The sequence below is a fragment of the Macaca nemestrina genome, chromosome 6 (assembly GCF_043159975.1).
Source record: "Macaca nemestrina isolate mMacNem1 chromosome 6, mMacNem.hap1, whole genome shotgun sequence".
Classification (NCBI taxonomy): domain Eukaryota; kingdom Metazoa; phylum Chordata; class Mammalia; order Primates; family Cercopithecidae; genus Macaca; species Macaca nemestrina.
Window position 1 is genome coordinate 16508348 of NC_092130.1, and position 24878 is coordinate 16533225.

A 24878-nucleotide genomic window follows, 5' to 3' on the forward strand; every position below is an offset into this window, starting at 1 on the left:
AGTTCATTCCTGATTTGGCTCTCTGTTTGTCTGTTACTGGGGTATAAGAATGCTTGTGATTTTTGCACATTAATTTTGTATCCTGAGACTTTGCTGAAGTTGCTTATCAGCTTAAGGAGATTTTGGGCTGAGACAATGGGGTTTTCTAAATATACAATCATGTCATCTGCAAACAGGGACAGTTTGACTTCTTCTTTTCCTAACTGAATACCCTTGATTTCTTTCTCTTGCCTAATTGCCCTAGCCAGAACTTCCAACACTATGTTGAATAGGAGTGGTGAGAGAGGGCATCCCTGTCTTGTGCCAGTTTTCAAAGGGAATTTTTCCAGTTTTTGCCCATTCAGTATGATATTGGCTGTGGGTTTGTCATAAATAGCTCTTATTATTTTGAGGTACGTTCCATCAATACCGAATTTATTGAGCGTTTTTAGCATGAAGGGCTGTTGAATTTTGTCAAAAGCCTTTTCTGCATCTATTGAGATAATCATGTGGTTCTTGTCTTTGGTTCTGTTTATATGCTGGATTATGTTTATTGATTTGCGAATGTTGAACCAGCCTTGCATCCCAGGGATGAAGCCCACTTGATCATGGTGGATAAGCTTTTTGATGTGTTGCTGAATCCGGTTTGCCAGTATTTTGCTGAGGATTTTTGCATCGATGTTCATCAGGGATATTGGTCTAAAATTCTCTTTTTTTGTTGTGTCTCTGCCAGGCTTTGGTATCAGGATGATGTTGGCTTCATAAAATGAGTTAGGGAGGATTCCCTCTTTTTCTATTGATTGGAATAGTTTCAGAAGGAATGGTACCAACTCCTCCTTGTACCTCTGGTAGAATTCAGCTGTGAATCCATCTGGTCCTGGACTTTTTTTGGTTGGTAGGCTATTAATTATTGCCTCAATTTCAGGGCCTGCTATTGGTCTATTCAGGGATTCAACTTCTTCCTGGTTTAGTCTTGGAAGAGTGTAAGTGTCCAGGAAATTATCCATTTCTTCTAGATTTTCCAGTTTATTTGCGTAGAGGTGTTTATAGTATTCTCTGATGGTAGTTTGTATTTCTGTGGGGTCGGTGGTGATATCCCCTTTATCATTTTTAATTGCGTCGATTTGATTCTTCTCTCTTTTCTTCTTTATTAGTCTTGCTAGTGGTCTGTCAATTTTGTTGATCTTTTCAAAAAACCAACTCCTGGATTCATTGATTTTTTGGAGAGTTTTTTGTGTCTCTATCTCCTTCAGTTCTGCTCTGATCTTAGTTATTTCTAGCCTTCTGCTAGCTTTCGAATGTGTTTGCTCTTGCTTCTCTAGTTCTTTTAATTGCGATGTTAGAGTGTCAATTTTAGATCTTTCCTGCTTTCTCTTGTGGGCATTTAGTGCTATAAATTTCCCTCTACACACTGCTTTAAATGTGTCCCAGAGATTCTGGTATGTTGTATCTTTGTTCTCATTGGTTTCAAAGAACATCTTTATTTCTGCCTTCATTTCGTTATGTACCCAGTAGTCATTCAGGAGCAGGTTGTTCAGTTTCCATGTAGTTGAGCGGTTTTGATTGAGTTTCTTAGTCCTGAGTTCTAGTTTGATTGCACTGTGGTCTGAGAGACAGTTTGTTACAATTTCTGTTCTTGTACATTTGCTGAGGAGTGCTTTACTTCCAATTACGTGGTCGATTTTGAAGTAAGTACAATGTGGTGCTGAGAAGAATGTATATTCTGTTGATTTGGGGTGGAGAGTTCTATAGATGTCTATTAGGTCTGCTTGCTGCAGAGATGAGTTCAATTCCTGGATATCCTTGTTAACTTTCTGTCTCGTTGATCTGTCTAATGTTGACAGTGGAGTGTTGAAGTCTCCCATTATTATTGTATGGGAGTCTAAGTCTCTTTGTAAGTCTCTAAGGACTTGCTTTATGAATCTGGGTGCTCCTGTATTGGGTGCATATATATTTAGGATAGTTAGCTCTTCCTGTTGAATTGATCCCTTAACCATTATGTAATGGCCTTCTTTGTCTCTTTTGATCTTTGATGGTTTAAAGTCTGTTTTATCAGAGACTAGTATTGCAACCCCCCCTTTTTTTTGTTCTCCATTTGCTTGGTAAATCTTCCTCCATCCCTTTATTTTGAGCCTATGTATGTCTCTGTGTGTGAGATGGGTCTCCTGAATACAGCAGACTGATGGGTCTTGACTCTTTATCCAGTTTGCCAGTCTGTGTCTTTTAATTGGAGCATTTAGTCCATTTACATTTAAGGTTAAGATTGTTATGTGTGAACTTGATCCTGCCATTATGATATTAACTGGTTATTTTGCTCGTTAGTTGATGCAGTTTCTTCCTAGCCTCGATGGTCTTTACATTTTGGCATGTTTTTGCAATGGCTGGTACCGGTTGTTCCTTTCCATGTTTAGTGCTTCCTTCAGGGTCTCTTGTAAGGCAGGTCTAGTGGTGACAAAATCTCTAAGCATTTGCTTATCTGTAAAGGATTTTATTTCTCCTTCACTTATGAAACTTAGTTTGGCTGGATATGAAATTCTGGGTTTAAAATTCTTTTCTTTAAGAATGTTGAATATTGGCCCCCACTCTCTTCTGGCTTGGAGAGTTTCTGCCGAGAGATCTGCTGTTAGTCTGATGGGCTTCCCTTTGTGGGTAACCCGACCTTTCTCTCTGGCTGCCCTTAAGATTTTTTCCTTCATTTCAACTTTGGTGAATCTGGCAATTATGTGTCTTGGAGTTGCTCTTCTCGAGGAGTATCTTTGTGGCGTTCTCTGTATTTCCTGGATTTGAATGTTGGCCTGCCCTACTAGGTTGGGGAAGTTCTCCTGGATGATATCCTGAAGAGTGTTTTCCAACTTGGTTCCATTTTCCCCCTCACTTTCAGGCACCCCAATCAGACGTAGATTTGGTCTTTTTACATAATCCCATACTTCTTGCAGGCTTTGTTCATTTCTTTTTCTTCTTTTTTCTTTTGGTTTCTCTTCTCACTTCATTTCATTCATTTGATCCTCAATCGCAGATACTCTTTCTTCCAGTTGATCGAGTCAGTTACTGAAGCTTGTGCATTTGTCACGTATTTCTCGTGTCATGGTTTTCATCTCTTTCATTTCGTTTATGACCTTCTCTGCATTAATTACTCTAGCCATCAATTCTTCCACTTTTTTTTCAAGATTTTTAGTTTCTTTGCGCTGGGTACATAATTCCTCCTTTAGCTCTGAGAAATTTGATGGACTGAAGCCTTCTTCTCTCATCTCGTCAAAGTCATTCTCCGTCCAGCTTTGATCCGTTGCTGGCGATGAGCTGCGCTCCTTTGCCGGGGGAGATGCGCTCTTATTTTTTGAATTTCCAGCTTTTCTGCCCTGCTTTTTCCCCATCTTTGTGGTTTTATCTGCCTCTGGTCTTTGATGATGGTGATGTACTGATGGGGTTTTGGTGTAGGTGTCCTTCCTGTTTGATAGTTTTCCTTCTAACAGTCAGGACCCTCAGCTGTAGGTCTGTTGGAGATTGCTTGAGGTCCACTCCAGATCCTGTTTGCCTGGGTATCAGCAGCAGAGGCTCAGTTGAAAATGCAGAAATCACTGGTCTTCTGTGTCGCTCGCGCTGGGAGTTGGAGACTGGAGCTGTTCCTATTCGGCCATCTTGCTCCGCCCCCCATGCTTGACTTCTGTGCACTCACAGGTTCAACACCACGTGGGAGCTGCCAAGGCTTGGTGCTTGCACCCCTTGAAGTCACAGCCCAAGCTGTACCTTGGTTCCGTTTAGCCATGGCTGGAGTGACTAGGATGCAGGGGACACAGGAAGATGACCTGGACCTGGCCCAGGTAACCATTTTTCCCTCATAGGCCTCTGGGTCTGTGATGGGAGGGTCTGCCACAAAGGTCTCTGACATGCCCTGGAGACATTTTCCCCATGGTCCTGGCAATTAGCTTTTGGCTCCTTGTTACTTATGCAAATTTCTGCTGCCAGCTTGAATCTCTGCCCTGAAAAAGGGTTTTTCCTTTCTACTGCATCACCAGACTGCAAATTTTCCAAACTTTGATGCCCTGCTTCCTCTTGAATGCTTTGCTACTTAGAAATTTCTTCTGCCAGATACTCTAAATCATCTCTCTTAAGTTCAAAGTTTCACAGATCTCTAGGACAGGGGCAAAATGTTGTCTGTCTCTTTGCATAGCAAGAGTGACCTTTACTCCAGTTCCCAGCAAGTCCCTCATCTTCATCTGAGACCACTTCAGCCTGGACTTTATCGTTTACATCACTAACAGCATTTTGGTCAAAGGTATTCAACAAGTCTCTAGGAATTTCCAAACTTTCCCACATCTTGCTGTCTTTTGAGCCCTCCAAGTCTCTAGGAAGTTCCAAACTTTTCCACATTTTCCTATCTTCTTCTGAGACCTCCAAACTGTTCCCACCTCTGCTTGTAACTCAGTTCCAAAGTCACTTTCACATTTCAGGGTACCTTTGCAGCAGTGCCCAACTACCCGGTACCAATTTACTGTATTAGTTTGTGCTCCTGCCGCTAATAAAGATATACCCGAGATTGGGTAATTCATAAATGAAAGATGTTTAATTGACTCACAGTTCCACAGGGCTGGGGAGGCCTCCCCAGGAAACTTACTATCATGGCAGAAAGGGAAGCAAACACATCCTTCTTCACATCGTGGCAGCAAGGAGAAGTTCAGAGTGAAGAGGGGGTAAAAGCCCCTGACGTAACTGTCAGATCTCATGAGAACTTATTCACTATCACAAGAATAGCATGGGGGTAATCACCCCCATGATTCATTACCTCCCACTGGCACCCTCCCAGGACATGTGGGCATTATGGGAACTACAATTCAAGATGACATTTGAGTAGGGACACAGTCAAACCATATCAATACATTTAGCTATTGCCAAAACAATCCATCAGCTGATCCCAGCCCAAGTTGCCAACATGCATAATTATGAGTGAAAAATAAATTGTTGTTGTAAACCACTACATTTTGGGGTGTTTTGTTAGGCAGAAAGTGATTAAAGGAGAAGGATCATTTTCCTTTTAAGGTTATAACCCAGTATCTGCACAGATCCCTCTCTCGTGTCATTGGTGAGAATTTAGTCATATGTCTATACGAGCTGCAAGGAATGTGGGGAAGGTAGTCTATTGCTGATTGGTGACATGTCCAGCTATAACTAGACACATTGCCCTATTAAAGGAAAAAGAGAGGAATCTATATGTGGGGGTATCTGGTGGTCTCTGCCACTTCTACCTACTTCGCTGGTTGTGAATATTAAATGCGAAATAAATTTAACGGTTTTGGCCCAATGACTGCAACCCAGAGAGGTCTCAATAAACAGTTGCCATCATTGATATTTAGAATTAGAAATTAATGACATTTGTTTAAAGGGTCACAAATAATAGTCTAGAAGTTTTAAGTTCTCCATACCTAGTTTTGGTTTGCCCTTGATGTTCCAGCAACTCCTCCCATCTCCCAGACTCAAGTCAGGAACCACATTAGATGATCCACAGAGGGAACATCAAGAGTGACATTGAAACACTGTGTCTACTGATCTGATTCAGACAAAGCCTGGATGTCTATTAGAAAAGATTAGATATATGGCATAAAGCCAGGGGACAGGACTCAAGTAAGTCCTTTCAATTCTATCATCCATCACTGTATAATAAATAGAGAATGTCACTGGGAAACTGTCAAAAACCAGAGTGGGAAGGGTTTATCTTTCTTTATTCTTATATTGCTACTAGGAGTTTTGTTAAATAAATATAAAAAAGGTAGAATGTAGTAAACTATCTTGGCCTTGAGAAGAGAGGGAATAAAACAGGTGTCCATTTTCTGCGGCCAGTTTATGTCCCTTTCCAATTTTAAAGCAAAAGAAATGAAATACAAGAGCAGAATGAGAGATGGGCTGTGGGAAACTGACAGAAAAGAAACCTAAAGGAAGGCTTATGAAAACAATTTGATAGATGTGAATAACCCCCCATAAAAGATGATCATCACTTACTAACCAGTTAGATGATCACCTGATGGTAACCACAGAATTAGTAAGCAGTCATTAAACAAGAATCAGTCAAGCACAAATTTGCCTGTATTTTGAAATTTGATGTTTTGAGTTATATCCCCCAGACTACAGGATGGCCTCATGCCTGGTATACAGTTATTACTGTTATAATCTGTGTGAATCATCTCCCTCTCCTTCCAGAGTTGCTGTCAATTCAGAATTTGCTATTACAAGTCAAATCCTGAAACGACCTGAAAAAGTATATCGAAGGTACCCTGGATGGAAGAAAGATCAAATCATCAATAAGTAAAGTGACACATGCACAAAAGAATGAGACAGCAGTGAGATGCAGGGCAGGTGTGAGCTACCCTGTGAGTGGCAGTATTTACAGAATACGTCCACTTGAGAGGCAAGAAAGGGTTCAAGGTCAACAACAACAAGAAAAACTGAAAGTCCTGAGAAAGAAGGTTTTGTCAGGAGCTGTATTCATGTATGGCCTCAAAGCTGAGAGTGAAGTGTGCAAAGACGAGCCAGAGAGGACAAAGGACATTCCAAAGGACTTCAGAAATGGGAGAATCATTGTAGACTGGGATAATGGCACGGAGGAGGGAAGAAAGACTGATGGCCGCAAAACAGCACCTTTACATACACTTTTTCAATTCAAAGTGATTAAGAAGCAAACACCCATATTACCCATAGTAGTTATTTTAAAATATGGGACACTGTTAAGATAATCCTATGGAAGGAATCCAATCAAAGATTAAAGTGTGATGTGCAAGAGATATGTCAACATTTCCAGGGAGTATACAAAGGTGTACTAGTTTCTTCTGAGGGTAATAGATACTACAGAAAAACAAAAAATATGAAAAGGGGCAAGTTAAATGTTGTTGAACAGATTTCTTCACTGTCAAGAGTATTCAGAGGAAATGTGCACTGTGAAACTCCAAAAGGGAGGTGTGAAATACATGCAAGTCTCTTCCTCCCTCATCACCCCTACTTTTCCTTTTGAGAGCAAAATGCTGCTTGCATTGGGATTTTTATCAGAGTGTTCAATTTATACCCCCCTTTTCCAAATTAGTAGACATGGCTGCTCCCTGAGGGTAGTATGTAGGTTAGTTTTAAAGGGCCTTTCTATAGGAAAGAAAGGGTTTCAGCAGGGCATGTATAGGACGGGCTTCTCTGGTGCTTGCATGGTGGCCTTATGTGTTTCTTCATACATCTCATGTAGCATAATGAAATTTTAAATCCCCATCCTTGGGTGTGATCTTTAGCATTAAAATGAGGAAGGGGTAATTTCAAGTTGAACTGTGCAGACGGGACCCTGGAGCAGTCCCTAACCCGCTAAACCAGGAACTTGAGGTTAATGGCTTCTTGGGTCTTTTGTTATTGATGGGCTGGAAGTTGGGTAAGTTGGGAAGCTGGGTAAGAGGCTTGTTCTTTTTCCTTTAAACCACAGCAAAACAGGAAACCAGACAGTCCGCCTGTCTCAAAATGACCCAGTCTAGGCACATCAGGTTCTCCCTCTGAGGAATGTGCCACTTTTAGCAAACGGACACAGAGGTAAAAATTAGGGCCATGAAGCATCACTGCTTTATTCCTGCTAAGGGGTTCCCCCTTCCTTCCCAGAGCCTAGGGGTTCAGGCTTCCTTCAGTGCTCTGAGCTACCCCATATCCTTCCACAGAATTCCATTCAGGCTTGGTAGCCAGAGTTCCTTTGCTTATAATCAAATCACTCTTGAGGACAGCAGCTTGCAACACTTCGTAAATACATTTGAGTATGGATTTGTTTTGTTTTGTTTTGTTTTGGCAAAATAACCCACTGAATGGGTTATCTGCAGAACACACGCTGCTCTAGGTAATAATAGAGGTCTTCTGTAACATGCTAAGGGGACATAAAACTGTCCTGGATGCTTATATTTGCTCATTGAAAATCACCAACTAAGGATCGATAATGCATCCCTCTCTATGTGTTTATGCCCTAGAGAGGGTTGATATGGCCTCGCTAGTGATGGTGAGGCCACCACACAAAGGCACTGTATTGGCACTAAGACCATCGAGGGTCACATGACTCCTACTCTGGGGGAAAATGTAATGTCCTCAGTGAAGCATAGAATGTATCAGGGTGTCATATTTCAAACTGACTGCAAAAGGGAACCTTGAGCTTACCGCAAGGCAAGAGCTTCCTGGAGAGCAATGAGGCTGGTTTACAGAGCAATCTTCCTCACTCTAGAAGTGATACAGGAGAGGGGGCAGGAAGTGCTGGGTAGAGAAGGGTGGGGGTCCCTGGTGAGGGCTCCACTCTCAGGTGGTCTGTGCCCACAGACCTAAATGAAGACAGGCATTTCTGTTTCTGTGCCCAAAATGTTGCATTTTGGCCCACCACGCCCCCTATCCTGTGCCCATAAAAACTCGGGAATGTAGCAGGCACACACACAGGCGGCTGGACATTGAGAGGAGCAGAAGAACACACCAGCAGACACCGGCAGGCCAGTGATGGCAGAACAACATGGAGGCCAAGGGGAAGTCATCCAGGGGCAGTTGGAGGAGAGTTTGGCCGCTGGGGAGGACCAAATCCAGGGGAAGACCACCTTCTCACTCCATCCCTCTTCTGGCCCCCCATCCATCTCACTGGGAGCTACCTTCACCACTCAATAAAATCTTGCACTCATCCTCCAAGCCCACGTGTGACCCGATTTTTGCAGTACACAAGGGCAAGAACCCAGGATACAGAAAGCCCTCTGTCCTTGTAGTAAGGAAGAGGGTCTAATTGAGCTGATTAACACAAGCCACCTCTAGACACTGCCATGGGGTTGAAGCCCAAAAACGCTCCCCACAACCTGCTCATCTGCATGTTGCCCCTAGGGCTTTGAGCACCAGGGCACTGTCACTGCACTCCCTGCGAGGGAGATAAGGGAACTCTCCCGTTTCAGCAGGGTGTGGAGGGATGGGGGAAGGAGCCCTCATAAGTCTCCTCCCAAAGCCTAGCAATGGAGTGTGATGTTTGTATGTATATTTTTGGAGAGAAAAATAGCTTTTAAAGTATGTTCATTTAAGAAAAGTAAAATACTCTAATATAGAGGCAAAACAAAGAAATATCCTTTTATAGGAAATGGGGGCTGGGGGGCAAGTGAAAAGAAGGAATAAAAAGATGCTAAAAGCACATACCTATATCATGTTAACTCTATCTTTGTGTTTCCACACAATTTCTGCAATGACAGTTACAGGAATAGCAACAGCAGTAATATTCACAATAGTAATAGCAAATATTAATACTGTGATTTGGGTCATATTCTATTTACATTATAAACCATTATCCCCAATTACATAGATGACCAAACTGAGGCATGAAAGTAGATTAACTGTACATAAGCCTGCCTCTTTAACAAATTAACTTCCCCACAGCTAATGATCTTACCCTAACCTGTCGTCTTCTCTACCACACAAAAACATGCAAACATGATACAACTTATAGTGATCATAGCGATACAAGAAAATTGTATATAGGCATATATGTATGTATACACTCATATACATATCCACATATATTCAAAAGGCTGCATGAAGAAGAATGAATAATAGAAAGAATGAATGGAGTGAGGCCCTAAAGGGGCAAGAAACGAGGAATAAAGACAGACTTACAGAACGCTTGGGAATACATCTTTCTCTTAGCCTGGAGGACAGTAAAAAGACAGAAAATAAATGTTTTGTGGTAGGTATTGGCAATTCATGCCTAAAAGCTTTTCTTGGAGAGATATAATGCAAGGCAATGTGGAAAAAAACAAAAAGCATGTTTTTAATCTGTTTACTTTTTTTAAGTCTATTGGCCTGGATTAGCGCTTTTGTTTTTTTCTAAAAACCCATCCATTATCTATGTAGGATATGCATATTTGTCCATGGTAGAAGGTAAATTGATGTTTATGGAGCAAATCAATTGTGTGTGTTTGCACTCTAACTAACAGCTCTTTCCAGTTTTCACAGGAATATTTTTACAAACTTTACAATTTCATTATGAACGTTCTGTTTGTTCGGACTGTGTGAAGATTTCCAATGCATCTGTTCTACTTTTATTCTAAAGTTCTGAAGACTGTTTCAAAATTATAAATCATTTGGGTCCCAAATTTAGATGACTCCAGAATCTGGGCAAATAGCACAAGTGAATGAAGCAATCTGCATGTAAAAAAAAATATATATATATATATAGCTAATTTGGTGTGCCTCTTGTGCCCATTTTTCATAAAGGAATGGGTACAGCATATAATTTAAGGAAAATTACAGCAAAAGTGCCATGATAATGACAAACCATCATTGGTCCTAGTCTCAGAGAAATAATAAGGAGTGGGTAGGTATTACCATGAATTGGCAAATTTATGAGCATCTAAAGCTGGTAGCTGCAACCCAGGCTTACCCATTGTTGCCACATATGAAATGTGATTCCAAAATTGTCAAATGTCCTGAATATTTAAGCAAAATGTGGTAGATGACGAAAATGACCCTCCCCACTCTTTGTGTATCTAAGCAATGTAATTATGCAGTAACTTCATATTTACTTTTGCATGAAAAAAAGCTAATCCAGGACAGCAGACTCAATAAACAGATAGATTATAGAGCGTTGTTACCCACTGTTAGCACTGTAATAGATAACTGATACAGAAATTCAGATAAGAACATAGGAAAGTGAAATCTAATTTTTAAAAATTAGCAGCTAATTTTTTTTTTTAATAGCTGCTCAAACACAACCATTTCTATGGATCTGATCCTGACCACAGGCCAGTATTTTGCATTCTCCATTCTAATCCCTTCATTTTACAATTAAGAAAAGATATTCAAACAGATAATATATATTTCCCAAAGCCAAGTAATTGGACCTCAGGGGTGTCGATTCATCTAATTTGGTCACGTTTTAAAAAACAACTTAGTGTCCTCATTTGAGTGCATGGATATTTCCAAATCACTTGGGCCTTCCCTCTCCATTCTTTCTATTACTTTGTTTTTGTCCAGAGGCTAGATCCACATGAAGAAAATATTGCATTCTTCTCTATCAGCCTCATCTGAGCCCTGTCAGCTGCCATTTTTTGAGCAGGACATCTGAATTCTCCTTTCCAAGCAAAGGTAATACTTCTAAAAATGTGCTTGAGGCTACAAACTTGGTATATAATTTTGGCATTAAACTCATACCTCCTCCCTCCACAAACACATGAATAAATGATGCTTCTACTTTAAAATGGAATGACTTTTATACCATGCTGACTAAGGAAAAAATCCCATGAAATCTGAATAATGTTGGTCTTGGCCAAATAAAAACAGTAGCAATCTAGGATAAAAGCAGACAGGCAAATTCTAATAGGGCATCTGTCCATTCATTTAGAAAAACATAGCTTCTCTTTCACAGAGCTACTGAAGGAGAACCCATATTGAAAGTTGTGATTATTGTTTTAGCTGAGATTCATAAAGAGACTGAACAGCTGCACACTTTATTAGATCTAATCTAAATACCTGCTACTTATATTTTGTGCTGGGAGATATTTATGTTATCAATTCAAGTTTATACTAACCATCAGGAAGAATATTCCCTGTAGCTCTGCTGACTCAAAATAATGACTTGTAAGGGCGCTCTAATGACAGAACAAGGGGCAATTATAGACACAGCGTGAGCCCTGGAATAACTGTGTGATGTATTTTGTGCACTTGATTGACCTCATGTTCAAGTTCATTTGTGCCTCACTATTGTAGATAAGGCCTATGCCTCAGGGTATATGCCTTGTTAATTTCAATATAAGAAGACAGAATAGATTAGATCAGATGGCTCAAACAAAAAAACAAAACTGCACCAGAGCTTGGCAGAAAAGTGATGACACATTGGGGTCTACCAGAAGGAACCATCAAATATCTTTCAGGGAAGAATGAGAAGTTAGAATAATCAATATGGAGTGTTAATTCATTTCAACTCTTGGGATAACTAAAACAATGTACATTTCCTTATGTCTTTACATGATTATGGTGACTTCTTGGGGAGGACTTGGAATTTATCGTAAAATAAGAGAGGGATAGGAAAACGAAAAGAGAACAAGAACTTACTATAAAATAAAGTTACTGTGAGCTATCCATAGATTGCATTGCTTTAGAGTAAAAGCATTCGGCAGTCTCTTCTGTGCATGTCACTTTGAAATACATAGCTGTTGTGCTGTAATTCACTGAACGAGGAAAAGGGAGAAAGATTTTTCTGATGAGCTGTTTATAATCCCAATTTTATACACGCCTACTTAAAGGTGGGGGGGTGGATAAAACAAGGGGACTGTAGGAGTGAAATTATTGTTTGTTTATTTTCATCAATGTTAGTGTTTACCAAAAAGGAACAAAATCTCTTGTTTTGTTGTGTACAAAATTATAGAGGGAGTTCAAGCACGTAACAATATTGCACACTGCCTTGAAAATAACGTGGAATAACTGGTACTTATGTAATTCCTCAGAAATATAGCTTTGATTCTAAATTGGCTGAAAAGAGGTGTTCCAAAATAGTAATTGCATCAGTCTGGGCAGTTTGCTAATAGTACCATCTAGTCAACTCTGCCTGCATTTCCAAATTGGTTGTTAGAAAAACCTACAACAGTCTTGGTAAAAACTTGCAATCAATGTTTTCTAAATGATACTGGAAACCACACCTTTGGTCTCCTATTGTCATCCGTGCAATCTTTGAGAAAGGGCATAATTAATATGTAATATTGAATGAAGAAACTTCTTACCCAAAATATACAAATGAAGAACCAACCTAGCAAAGTACGGAGGCAAACAATGCCAAGTGATTAAAAACTGGAATATGGGAATCTATTCTGTGTTTATCTGGCCTGAAAAATTTAGGCTGGAAACGGGTCATAACTGAAGCTATATGAATGTAAGAGCTATTATAGGAACAGACAAGATTCTGATGTTTTCTACATCCATTTTTGCTTCAGATAGTAGAGGAAGAGTAGGATATATATGCTCAAACACTCATTGTTTTTTAAAAAAATTATTTGCAATAAGCTGAATTTTTAAAAAATTTAATCAACATGTTAGATAAAATAACTGATTTTAAGCAGTATGTAGAAAAATAATCATATATGGATTTTCAGATTTCTATGAGAAAATAGATTTCTGATGGAAAGTTCTTGCTTTAGCGAAGATGTTTCCTGTCCACTAAAGCAATATGCTTGGTGTTAAAAAAAAAAAAAAAAAAAAGTCTATGATTTGGACTTTTTTTTTATTTTTTTAAGTAGAGATGGGGTTTCACCATGTTGGCCAGGCTGGTGTCAAACTCCTGACCTCAGGTGATCCGCGTACCTTGGCTTCCCAATGTACTGTGATTACAGGTGTGAGCTACCAGGCCCGGCTTCAATTTGGACATATTTTGACTAGAAAGTATCTATTCATCTTTTGTGTAGTAAAGTAATTTTCCTCTGGAAGACACTTACCAACTTTCATTTCACATATTTGGTGATGCTCATGACTCAATCCCTGGCATATGATGTAGGTTTGGCCAATCAGGCCTTCTCATTTTTCCTGGCTATAGTAATTTCAAACAGAGTATTTGATACAGTTAAGAGCCAACGGAGAGTCCCACCCTGAAAATTGTCTGCAATTACTGAGAAAAGCACTGGGTTTGAACCTGGAAGCGTTTGGCCTAGAGCTATTGGCAGCCATGCCAACATTAAACAGGGCCTGAGAATGACTCCATCAAAACAGAAAACAGCCCCACAAGATAAAGTAAAAGTAAATTCTGATGCATTTATTTAGTTATTAAATTATTCACTCAACAAATATTTATTAAAACATTTACTAGGGACCAGGACATGTGTAGTGAGGACAAAAGTAATATAAATTTTTAAATAATTTCAGAGTGATAGGAGAATGTAAAACTAATAAGGCAAAACATACTAAGAAGGACTAGGTAGGTGTTCTATATAGTCAAAAGCATGGGGCAGCAAACTACATCAGATGGACCAAATGTAGTTTGTACATTTTGAAAGCATTATTACAAGGGAGAGAGGAGGTAGACCATGCCACAGATACCGTATGTGGCTATCAATGCCTAAAATTCTTACTATCTGTCCCTTTATAGAAAAAATTTGCTGTTCTACCAAATAGTTGTCAAGAATTTTTTCTGTTCCTCTACAAGCATGTCACTTATCTCATCAAAAAGTAGAGTTTATTTCACCACTGATTGTATCTTGGCTGAGCTTGTAAACATTTTTGGCCAACAGAATGATGTAGAAGTAACATTCTGAGATTTCTAAGCCTAGATATTAAGAGGCATTGTAGTTTTTACTTTTACTCTTGCAAACCAGACCCCATGTAAGGAAGTCTAGTCTATTATTCTAGAGAGAGAGAGTGAAAGATGTGAGACCATGTAGAGAGAAAAGCCACAGTACTAAGGCCCTAGACACATGAATGGAGCTGTATTTGGTCCTCTAGCCTCAGTCAAGGCTCTTCTGCCAATAGTTCCCATGTGAAGCAGAGATAAACCATTCCTACTAAACCCCACCGAGAATTCCTGACTCACAGAATAATAAGCAATAAAATGATGGCTGCCTTAAGCAACTACATTTGGGTATGCTTTGTTTTGCAGTAATAGATAATTAAAACAGAAGTTGGTACCGGAACTAGAATTGGCTGTGACAGAAACCTGAAAGACAAAGCATCATCTTTGGGCTTGGGTAGCAGGCAGAGGTTTGATGGAAGGTGAGGAACCTTTAAGGGAAGTTTGGAAAGCATTGAACAAAATCCTATAAAAGACTGGAGAAAGGATGATTTGTGTTACATAGTGGTAGTACATTTAACAACATTTGTGAATCTGGATAAGATTTTTAAGCATAAGATTAAAAGTGCCAATTGATTTCTTATAGCTGTGTATGATTAATTAAAGGAGGGAAATAGAGACTAAAGAAAAAGTGTTTCTTTTTCAAGCATAATTTAGAGAAAAATATAGAGGACCCAGGATAATTTTGCCAGTGAGAAAAATGTTCTGAAAGTAAGAAATGGCCTCCAAGCAAAGATCAAATCAAGAATATGTCCATAAAACTCTTGGTTAAGAATTCAGAGAATTTAAAGTGATGGGTATTATACCTTTGGCTGAGTTAAGACACATCTAAGAATCTTAAGACAATGCCTCACAGCAATCTGATATTCCCAAAGTAGAGAGATATCTGCCTCAATATTTATATATATCTGAAAAGATTCAGATATCTGAAAAGTTCCAGATATCTGAAAACCTCATAAATATTTTAAGAGAGCAACAGTGACAGAAGCACTGCCAGCCTGGATTAAATGAAATTGAGACAGTGGAAAATAAAGAGAGGCCTCTGAGCCTCAGGTTTCTGTGAGTAGGAAGCAGGGAGAGGAAGCAGCTAAACTGCAAACTCAGGAATTTTCAGTGCATGCAACCCTGAGTGAGGGAAAACAGTGGACTAGTGGACCCCTATGAAGGAGTAGAAGAATCAGGCCCTAATGAATAAACATTTTACTGAATAGGTGAGTAGATGATATGTTGAGAAGGATTTCAGAATTGCTACAGACCAGGAACTACGATGGGCCTTCCTTCTCCCATTGCTGACTGACAGTGTCTATTGCAGTTAGCCTGTCCTTGTCTCACCGCTGTATGTTGGTGTGGGAAAAGGATAACCCGACTTTTAATTCTCAAATCTCAAGACCAAGAGAAACTAAATTCAAATGGGCTTATCCTCTCCAGAGCAGATGTGCATCACAAAACCCTGAATTTTAAACCTGATGCTATATCTGAAAAAGTCTAATACCCAGCATCTGTAAGAAACTTAAATTTAAAAAAAAAAAACCCCCTCTTAAAAAGTAGGCAAAGGACATGGACAAACACTTTTCAAAAGAAGATATATATGCAACCAAGAAGCATATTTAAAACAGCTCAAATCACTGATCATTAGGGAAATACAAATCAAAACCACAAGATACTATCTCATGCCAGTCAGAATGGCTATTACTAAAATGTCAAAAAATAACAGATCTGGTGAGGTTGTGGAGAAAAAGGAACACTTACATACTGTTGGTGTGAATGTAAATTAGTTCGACTATTGTGGAAAGCAATGCGGTGATTCCTCAAAAAGATAAAAACAGAACTACCATTTGATCCAGCAATCCCATTACTGGGTGTGTACCCAAAGGAATATAACTCATTCTATCTAAAGACACATGCACATGTATGTTCACTGCAGCACTATTCACCATAGCAAAGACATGGAATCAAACTAAATGCCCATCAGAGGTAGACCGGAAAAAAATAATGTGGTACATATACACCATGGAATATTATGCAGTCATAAGAAAAAAACAAAATCATGTCCTTTGCAGGAACCGGATGGAATTGGAGAGCATCATCCTTAGCATACTAATGCAGCAATGGAAAACTAATGCAGGAATGGAAAACTATATATGGCATGTTCTCACTTATGAGTGGAAGGTAAATGGTGAGAATGCATGAACATGAAGAATGGGAAAACAGACACTGAGGCCTACCTGAGTTTGGAAGGCAGGAGGAGGAAGAGGATAAGGGAAAATAACTAATGGATACCAGGCCTAATACCTGGGTAACAAAATAATCTGCACAATAAGCCCCCATGATGCAAGTTTACCAACCTAACAAACCTGTACATGTATTCCTGAGTTTAAAATAAAAGTCTAAAAAAATACCCTGTTGCTATAATTGGACAATATTTGAGGGTCTTCAGGGAGTGAATATATTTTGCACATGGGAACAAATGTGAAAGGACATAGCCAGAAGGTGGACTGAAGAAGATTTTCTGCAAAAATGGCCACCAACAATCACTGAACACACATATCACAACTCCCACCAAGAGAGGGAGTCTATTTTCCCACCACTTGAATCTATGGTGGTCTTGTGACTTGTTTTGAACAATAGAATAAGGTAGAAATGATGATGTGGTTTGGCTGTGACCCCACCCAAATCTCATCTTGAACTGAAGCTCCCATAATTCCCACATGTCATGAGAGGGACCTGGTGGGAGGTAATTGAATCACAGCAGCAGGTCTGTCCCATGCTGTTCTTGTGATAGTGAATAAGTCTCACATGATCTGATGATTTTTAAAAGGGGAGTTCCCCTACACAAACTCTCTTGCTTACCGCCACGTAAGACATGCCTTTGCTTCTCCTTTGCCTTCTACTATGACTGTGAGGCCTCCCCAGCCATGCTGAACTGTGAGTCCATTAACCCTCTTTCCTTTATAAATTACTCAGTCTTAGGTATGTCTTTATTAGCAGCATGAGAACAGACTAATACAAATGCCATTCTGAGATTTCCAAACCTAGGCCTTTACAGGCCTAGAGCTTTAGCTCTTAGAAGGCAGCTACCATACAGAAAAGTGCAGACTATCCTGCTGGAGAGATAGTACACAAGGAAAGAGAAGATCCACAGGATGAGAGATTGTGTGAGGAGAGAAGCCAAGTGGAGAAGAACTGAGGTGCCACACTGAAAGGTCAACACCAAGGCGTATTGGGGCCTCCAGCACTAGTCGATGCACTCAGCCAACACCACACAGAGTAGAGGCAAGCAGCCCACTGAATCTTTCCTGAATTCCTGACACACAGAATCATAAACAATAAGTCCCTGTTTTAAGCCACTAAGCTTTTGGTGGTTTGTTATAAAGCAAGAGATAAAAGACAGGTGTCTATTTTATATAGAGTAGCCAAAGAAGCTCTGTCACAGTCAGTGCAGGCTGCTATAACAAAACACAATGGACTGGGTGGCTTAAAGAGCAAACATTTATATCTCATGTTTCTGGAGGCTGGGAAATCCAAGAACAAGGTGCCAACAGGTTCAGCTCCTGGTGAAGGTTCACTTCCTGATTCACAGATGGCAGTCATCTCACTGGGTGCTCACATGGCCTTTCCTTGATGCTTGTATGTGGAAAAAGAAAGATCTCTCTCCCTCTTTCTCTCTTATAAGGACACTAATCTAGTTATAAAGATCCCCCCTTAAGATATAATCTAAATTTAATAACCTCCCAAAAGCTTTACCTCCAAATATCATCACTTTGGGGGGTTAGGGCTTTAGCATACGAATTTTGGGGGAATACAAGCATTGAACTCATAACAAGTACTATCTAAGGAAGTGACATCTGAACAGAGATTATAATGCTATGGATGAGGAAACTATGTTCAAACCGAACATTCCAGGCAAACAAACATTGCTGTGAGGCTTAATTGACATAATGTATTCTAGAAACTTTGAGAAGTTTACTGAAGCTGAACTGGCATGGATCAGATGAGGAATGGAAAGACATGACGTCAGTGAATAGAAGGAATTCAGGCACTGTAGGAACTTTTAGTCTAAAGAAAAGGAATTTTAATTTTATTCTAAGAGTGTGTTCCTGAATCAAGCTTACTACTTTAGAATGTTTAAGTTTTATAAAACAATAAATTCTGTTTGTCTCTCTTTTGCTTGCATCTGAAAAATCCCTATCTAACTAAACAATCAGATGCACTAAGATAATTAATTGAAAGGTAATAATATTTTAACACCTTATCTTGAATTTTTAGAATAATATTACTTTAATATAAGGGTAAAGGTCAAGATAATATTTATCCAGATATCCAAGTCCTGCACAAAAATGGGATCCCCTGAAAGGTAGAATACACTAGTGGTTTCCAGTGTATTTAGGTTTGGTAGATTATCTACAAACACACAAACATACTACATATATGTATATATGTATACAATATGTATATATACACATATCATACATATATGTATTGTATATTATATAATTATATGTATTATATATTATATAATTATAAAAATATATATAATATATAATTATATATAATACATATATACATATGTAATACTTATAGACACATACACACATATACATATATAGTGTGTGTGTGATTTCACAGTTTATTTTAATGGAAGATTTAAGAACTATCTGTATCATATTAGTTTCCTATTTCTGCTGTAACAAATTGCCACACACTTGGTGGCTTGAAACAAAAAATTTATTCTCTCATAGCTCTGGAAGCCAAAAGTCCAAAATCACAGTGTCAGCTAGGCAGTGTACTCCCTCCAGAGATTTCAGCAAGACAAATTTTCTTGCCTCTTCCAGATTCTGGTGGCCCCAGGCATTCCTTGTGGCTTTTATTACTACAATCTCTACCCCCATCCAAATTGCTTTCCCTTATTTTATGGCCCTTATACGAATATTTGTTGTTGGATTTAGGACCCAACCAATTAATACATGATAATTTCATCTCAAGATCCTTAACTTAATTATATCCATAATAACCTTTTCCCAAACAAGGTCACATTCACAGGTTACCAGGGATTAGAACTTGGATACATTTTTTAGCTGGGTGGAGGCAGGTTAGCATTCAACTCCCTACAATACTAAAAGCACGTTTTTAAATCAAAGGAAAGAAGTAAAACGTTGTGAAATGGCTAAAGCACCATTTCAAGGAACCAAGTTTGAAAGTCAATACATTAATTTCAAAAGCATATGTTACTTTATTTTATTTTTATTGTTCGGATTTCACAGAATAATAAACATTTCACAGAATAATAAACATTAAAAAGGACAAATAGAAGAAATCAGCTTATATTTTTATGTATTGCATATCCACAGCACTAGCCTATTTAAGACATTTGAAACCATTGAAAAACTGATTTTGAGACTCCCAATACTTCATATAGCAACCTCCATCTCCATACATAAAAAATTTCTTATTTTCATCTTGCTTTCACTGGAGCCATCCTTACTCCATTTACAATGTGAATTACAATTTAGATTGCTGCCCTACGTGTCTGAAGGTGACTCAGTAGAGAACAGAAGAGGGAATCACTGTGATAGAGATGAGCTTGGTGATATCCATCAAACAAACAAAAAGAGCATCCTGTGAATCTTTTTCATGATTCATTAAGTTAAACGTCCAAATTAAAAATAATGATAGAAAAAGCAGAGATTAAAAATAACACTGAGAAGAAGTATTATATGATTATGTGATTTAAATCCATATTTAATGGCAATTTTCATTTCTGACTACAAGTGTAAATAATGGGTCTATACTCTGAAAGTGTATTTACACTCTACAAGTGTAAATAATGGGTCTATACCCTGAAAACCTGTTTACACATCCCTTATGTTGAAAAATTTTTAATTCTCATGTCTAAGAATATCTTTTTGGTCAGAATGATTTTTGTTTCAAGTGACAGAAAATATTACTCAAATTGGATTTAGAAAAACAGGAATAAGTAAAACAAAAACAAAAGCAAACACAACTACTACAAAATCCAGCTTAGTCCATTTTATGCTGCTATAACAGAATACCACAGACATGTAATTTATAAAGAACATAAACTTATTTTCTCACAGTTCTGGAGGCCGGGAAGTCCAAGATGAGATCACTGGCAAGTGAAAACCCGGTCTCTTTTCTTCCAAAATGGTGCCTATGCTGTGTTCTCCAGAGGAAAGAATCTCTATATCCTCACATGGCAGAAGAGCAGAAGAAAGATAATTCACTCCTGCAAACCTTTTTGATAGAAGCATGAATCTATTCACCAGGGCTCTGCAGCAGTACTTCCCATTAGGCCCCACCAAGTATTTGGCCCCACTTCTTATTAGGCCCCACCACCCAACACTGCTGCATTTATGACTAAGTATTCTTTTCTTTTTCTTTTTTTCTTTTTCTTTTTTTTTGTTTTTTTGTTTTTTTGTTTTTTAGATGAAGTCTCACTCAGTCATCCAGGCTGGAGTGCAGTGGGGTGATCTTAGCTCACTGCATCCTCTGCCTCCTGCCTGAGCCTCCTGAGTAGTTGGGACTACAGGCACATGCTACCACGCCCAGCTAATTTTTGTATTTTGGTAGAGCCAGGGTTTTGCCATGTTGACCAGGCTGGTCTTGAACACCTGACCTCATGTGATCCACCTGCCTCGGCCTCCGAAAGTGCTGGGATTATAAGCATGAGCCACTGTGCCGAGCTGAGTGACTACATTTTCAATAGATGAATTTTTGAGGGAACAAATACATTCAAACCATAGCAACAATCTTAGTAACTTACTTAATGAGAGTCTAGAATTTCAACTATGGATGGATCCAGATTCTAAATGAGTTTCTCTCCATAACTTAAATCCTTTTTCCTATGCACCAGCTTTTTCCTTGAATAAAGTTCTGCCTAAAGTGTTCTCCTGCAAGTTGGGTTACATTCTTTTGGGTTCAAATAGAGTAAAAAAGTAAATGTTTTTCTCTTAAACACCCCAGTAAAAGTCACAACATTACTTTGATTGGATCATGTGCCTAATCCTGAACCAACCATTGCAGGTGGAAAGATATAATGCTCTCATTGGCCAAGACTAACATATGCCCAGCCCTGAAAACCTGAGTAAAGTCAACCCAATATCAGTAGAAATTTAGGTTGTCTATTTGCATTTTTATTATAGACGTGTCTACAAGGAATATTCTTATGTATGTCATTGCACTATTTTCTGATTATTTCAATATAATAAATTCTTAGAAGTGGTATTGCCGTGTCAGTGTGTACACACATATTCTAAACTTTCCTAAAATTGTATAAAATTGCCTCCTATAGAGTAACATCAATTTATATTTCAATTAGTAATATATGAATTTACCTTTACATGGTCTCATTATATGCAGGTATTATTATTATTATTATTGTTAACCTTTTTTATGTTGAAAGACAAAATAACTTAATTCATGTTTACATATTCTTGTTGAAACTTCTTAAAGTTGCAAACATTAAGACACTTTAGTCATAAGTACTTGAAATATCTCCCACATAACCACAATACCATAATCATACCCACAAAATTCCAACTTTGATAAAACTAATATTTCAACTATCTAATAAAGTCTATAGTCATTTTTTCCAATTGACTTCAAATGTGCTCTTCCCTGGGTTTTATAACCAGGAGAAACTTTAGTCATCGGGCTAAAGTGTCACAGGATATTCTGTCACAGGAAGGACAGTAACAGAGCCTATGCTGTTCTGACCAGTTTCTCTTTATCTCAGGATGTTGCATTCCCAGCACATTCTATAATTATTATTGAGAACTACAAGGGATAATACAAGAAGAGCTGGGCTGGCCAAGGCCACCCCAGGATTTGTCTTGTAATTGGCTTCTTTCTCTTAGCACGATGTCCTCCAGGTTCAACTATGTTGTCAGAAACAGTTCTTTAAGGCTGCATGATACACCATATTTTCTTTATCTCTTCATCCATTACTGGGCATTTAAGTTGCTTCCATGTCTTGGCTGCTACTGTCAATATTGTTGCAGTGAACATGAAAATGCATGTATCTTTTTGACATCCTGATTTAGGTTCCTTCCTTTGGATATATACATGCAAGTGGAATTGCTGGACCATATGGTAATTCTATTTTTTTAATTTTTAGAAACCTCTAAACTATTTTCCATAATTATGGTACTAATTCACATTCCCACAAACAGTGTGAAAGGGTTTCCTTTTCTCCACATTCTTGAAAACACCTGTTAGCTTTTGTAATTTTTGATAATTGTCATTCTAATGGGTGTGAGGTGATATTTCATTGTGGTTTTTTCATTTCCTTGGCAGTTAAGTTGTGCACTTTTGGCCATTTGTATGTCTTTTGTTAAGATATGCTAATTAAGTTCTTTTGCCCATTTTTAAAATTGTGTTGTTTGCCTTTTTGTTATTTTGAATATTAACACATTATCAGACATATAGATTGCAAACATTTTCTCCCATTTTATAAGTTGTCTCCTCACTCCATTGTTTTCTTTGCTGTTCAAAAAATTTTCAGTTTGATTCAATCCCAGTTGTCAATTTTTGCTGTTTTTCCTCATGCCTTTGGATAATTTATAAGAAATCTTGGCCGGGAGCGGTGGCTCACACCTGTAATCCCAGCACTTTGGGAGGCTGAGGCGGGCAGATCACGAGGTCAGGAGATCGAGACCATCCTGGCTAACACGGCGAAACCCCGTCTCTACTAAAAACACAAAAAACTAGCCGGGCATGGTGGTGCGCGCCTGTAGTCCCAGCTACTTGGAGGCTGAGGCAGGAGAATGGCGTGAACCCGGGAGGCGGGGCTTGCAGTGAGCCAAGATCACGCCACTGCACTCCAGCTTGGGTGACAAAATGAGACTCTGTCTCAAAAAAAAAAAAAAAAAAGAAATCTTATTGCCCAGACCAATGTCAATAAACTTTCCCCTTCTGTTTCCTTCTATTAGTTTTACAGTTTTAGGATATATGTTTAAGACTTTAATCCATTTTTCGTTGATATTTGTATATGACATGAGAAAAGAGTATAATTTCATTTTTCTGCAGGTAGATACCCAGTTTTACCAGCACCATATTTCAAAGAGACTAAATTTTTTACATTGTGTGGTCTTGGCATGCTTGCAATGATCTTGTAAATTTACATGTGTTGGCTTATTTCTGGGCTTTGTGTTCTGTTCCATTGGTCTATATGTTTGTTTTTAGTCTGTTGCCATGCCATTTTGATTACTATAGCTTTGTAATATATTTAAAATCAGATAGTGTGAAAGTAACTTTTTCTCTTTCAAAATTGTTTTGATGATTCAGAGTTCCTTGAGAGTCCACATGAATTTTAGGATAGTGTTTTTTCTATTTCTGTTAAAAATGTGATTGGAATTTTGATAGGAATTGCATTTAATCTATAGATTTGAGTACTATGAATATTTTAATAATATTAAATTCCACAATCCATGAACATAGGCTATCTTCCCATTTATTTGTATCTTCTCTAATTTTTTTAAATAACGATTTTGTAATTGCCAGTGTATGGACCTCTCATCTTTTTGGTTAATTTTATTCCTAAGTATGTATTTTTTTCTATTCTATTGTAAATGGCATTGTTTTCTTGATTTCTTTTTTGTAGAGCTTGATGTTAATTTTTGTGTGATAATTTTTTATTCTACTATTTTACTGAATTAGTTGAATATGCCTATTTCTGATAGAAGAGTGCTGAGGTCTCCAAGCATAATTGTGGATTGATTTATTTATTTCTTCTTCTTGCCTATCTATCAGTTTTTGCCTCACATACTTTGACACTCTGTTTTTACACACACACCTGTTAAGAATTGTTATACAGTTTTGGAGAAGTGGTTCCTTATTATTTTGTAATGCCCCTCTTTGTTAGCCCTGATAACTTTTCTTGCTTGCTCTTTTCTTGTTCTGAACTCTGCTCTTTCAGAAATTAACATAGCTACTTCTGCTTTCTTTTGGTTATTGTTAGCAACACATCTCTTTCTCCATCCATTTACTCTTAATCTAAATGAATTTTTTTTTTTTTTTTTTTTTTTTTTTTTTTTGAGACTTAGTTTTGCTCTTGTTGCCCAGGCTGGAGTGCAATGGTGTGATCTCGGCTCACTGCAACCTCCACCTCTTGGGTTCAAGCGATTCTCCTGCCTCAGCCTTCCTGAGTAGCTGGGATTACAGGCATGTGCCACCACACCCAGCTACTTTTGTTTTTTGGTAGAGACATTTCTCCATGTTGGTCAGGTTGGTCTCGAATTCCTGACCTCAGATGATCTGCCCGCCTCAGCCTCCCAAAGTGCTGAGATTACAGACATGAGTCACCGCGCCCAGCCTATCTATATGATTCTTTATATTTCAAATGAGTTTCTGGTAGACAATTTATAGTTAGCTCTTGTTTTTATCTGATGATTCCGGCTTTTAATGGGTGTATTTGGGCCATTGACATTTAAAGTAATTGTTAAAACAGTTGGATTAACACCTACCATTCTTGTTACCGTTTTTTATTCATTGCTCTTGTTCTTTCTATTTTTGTTTCTTATTCTCTCCCTACCTTTTGTGGTTTTAATGGAGCATTGTACATATTTTTATTCTCTCTCCTTTCTTAGCATATTATACTTCT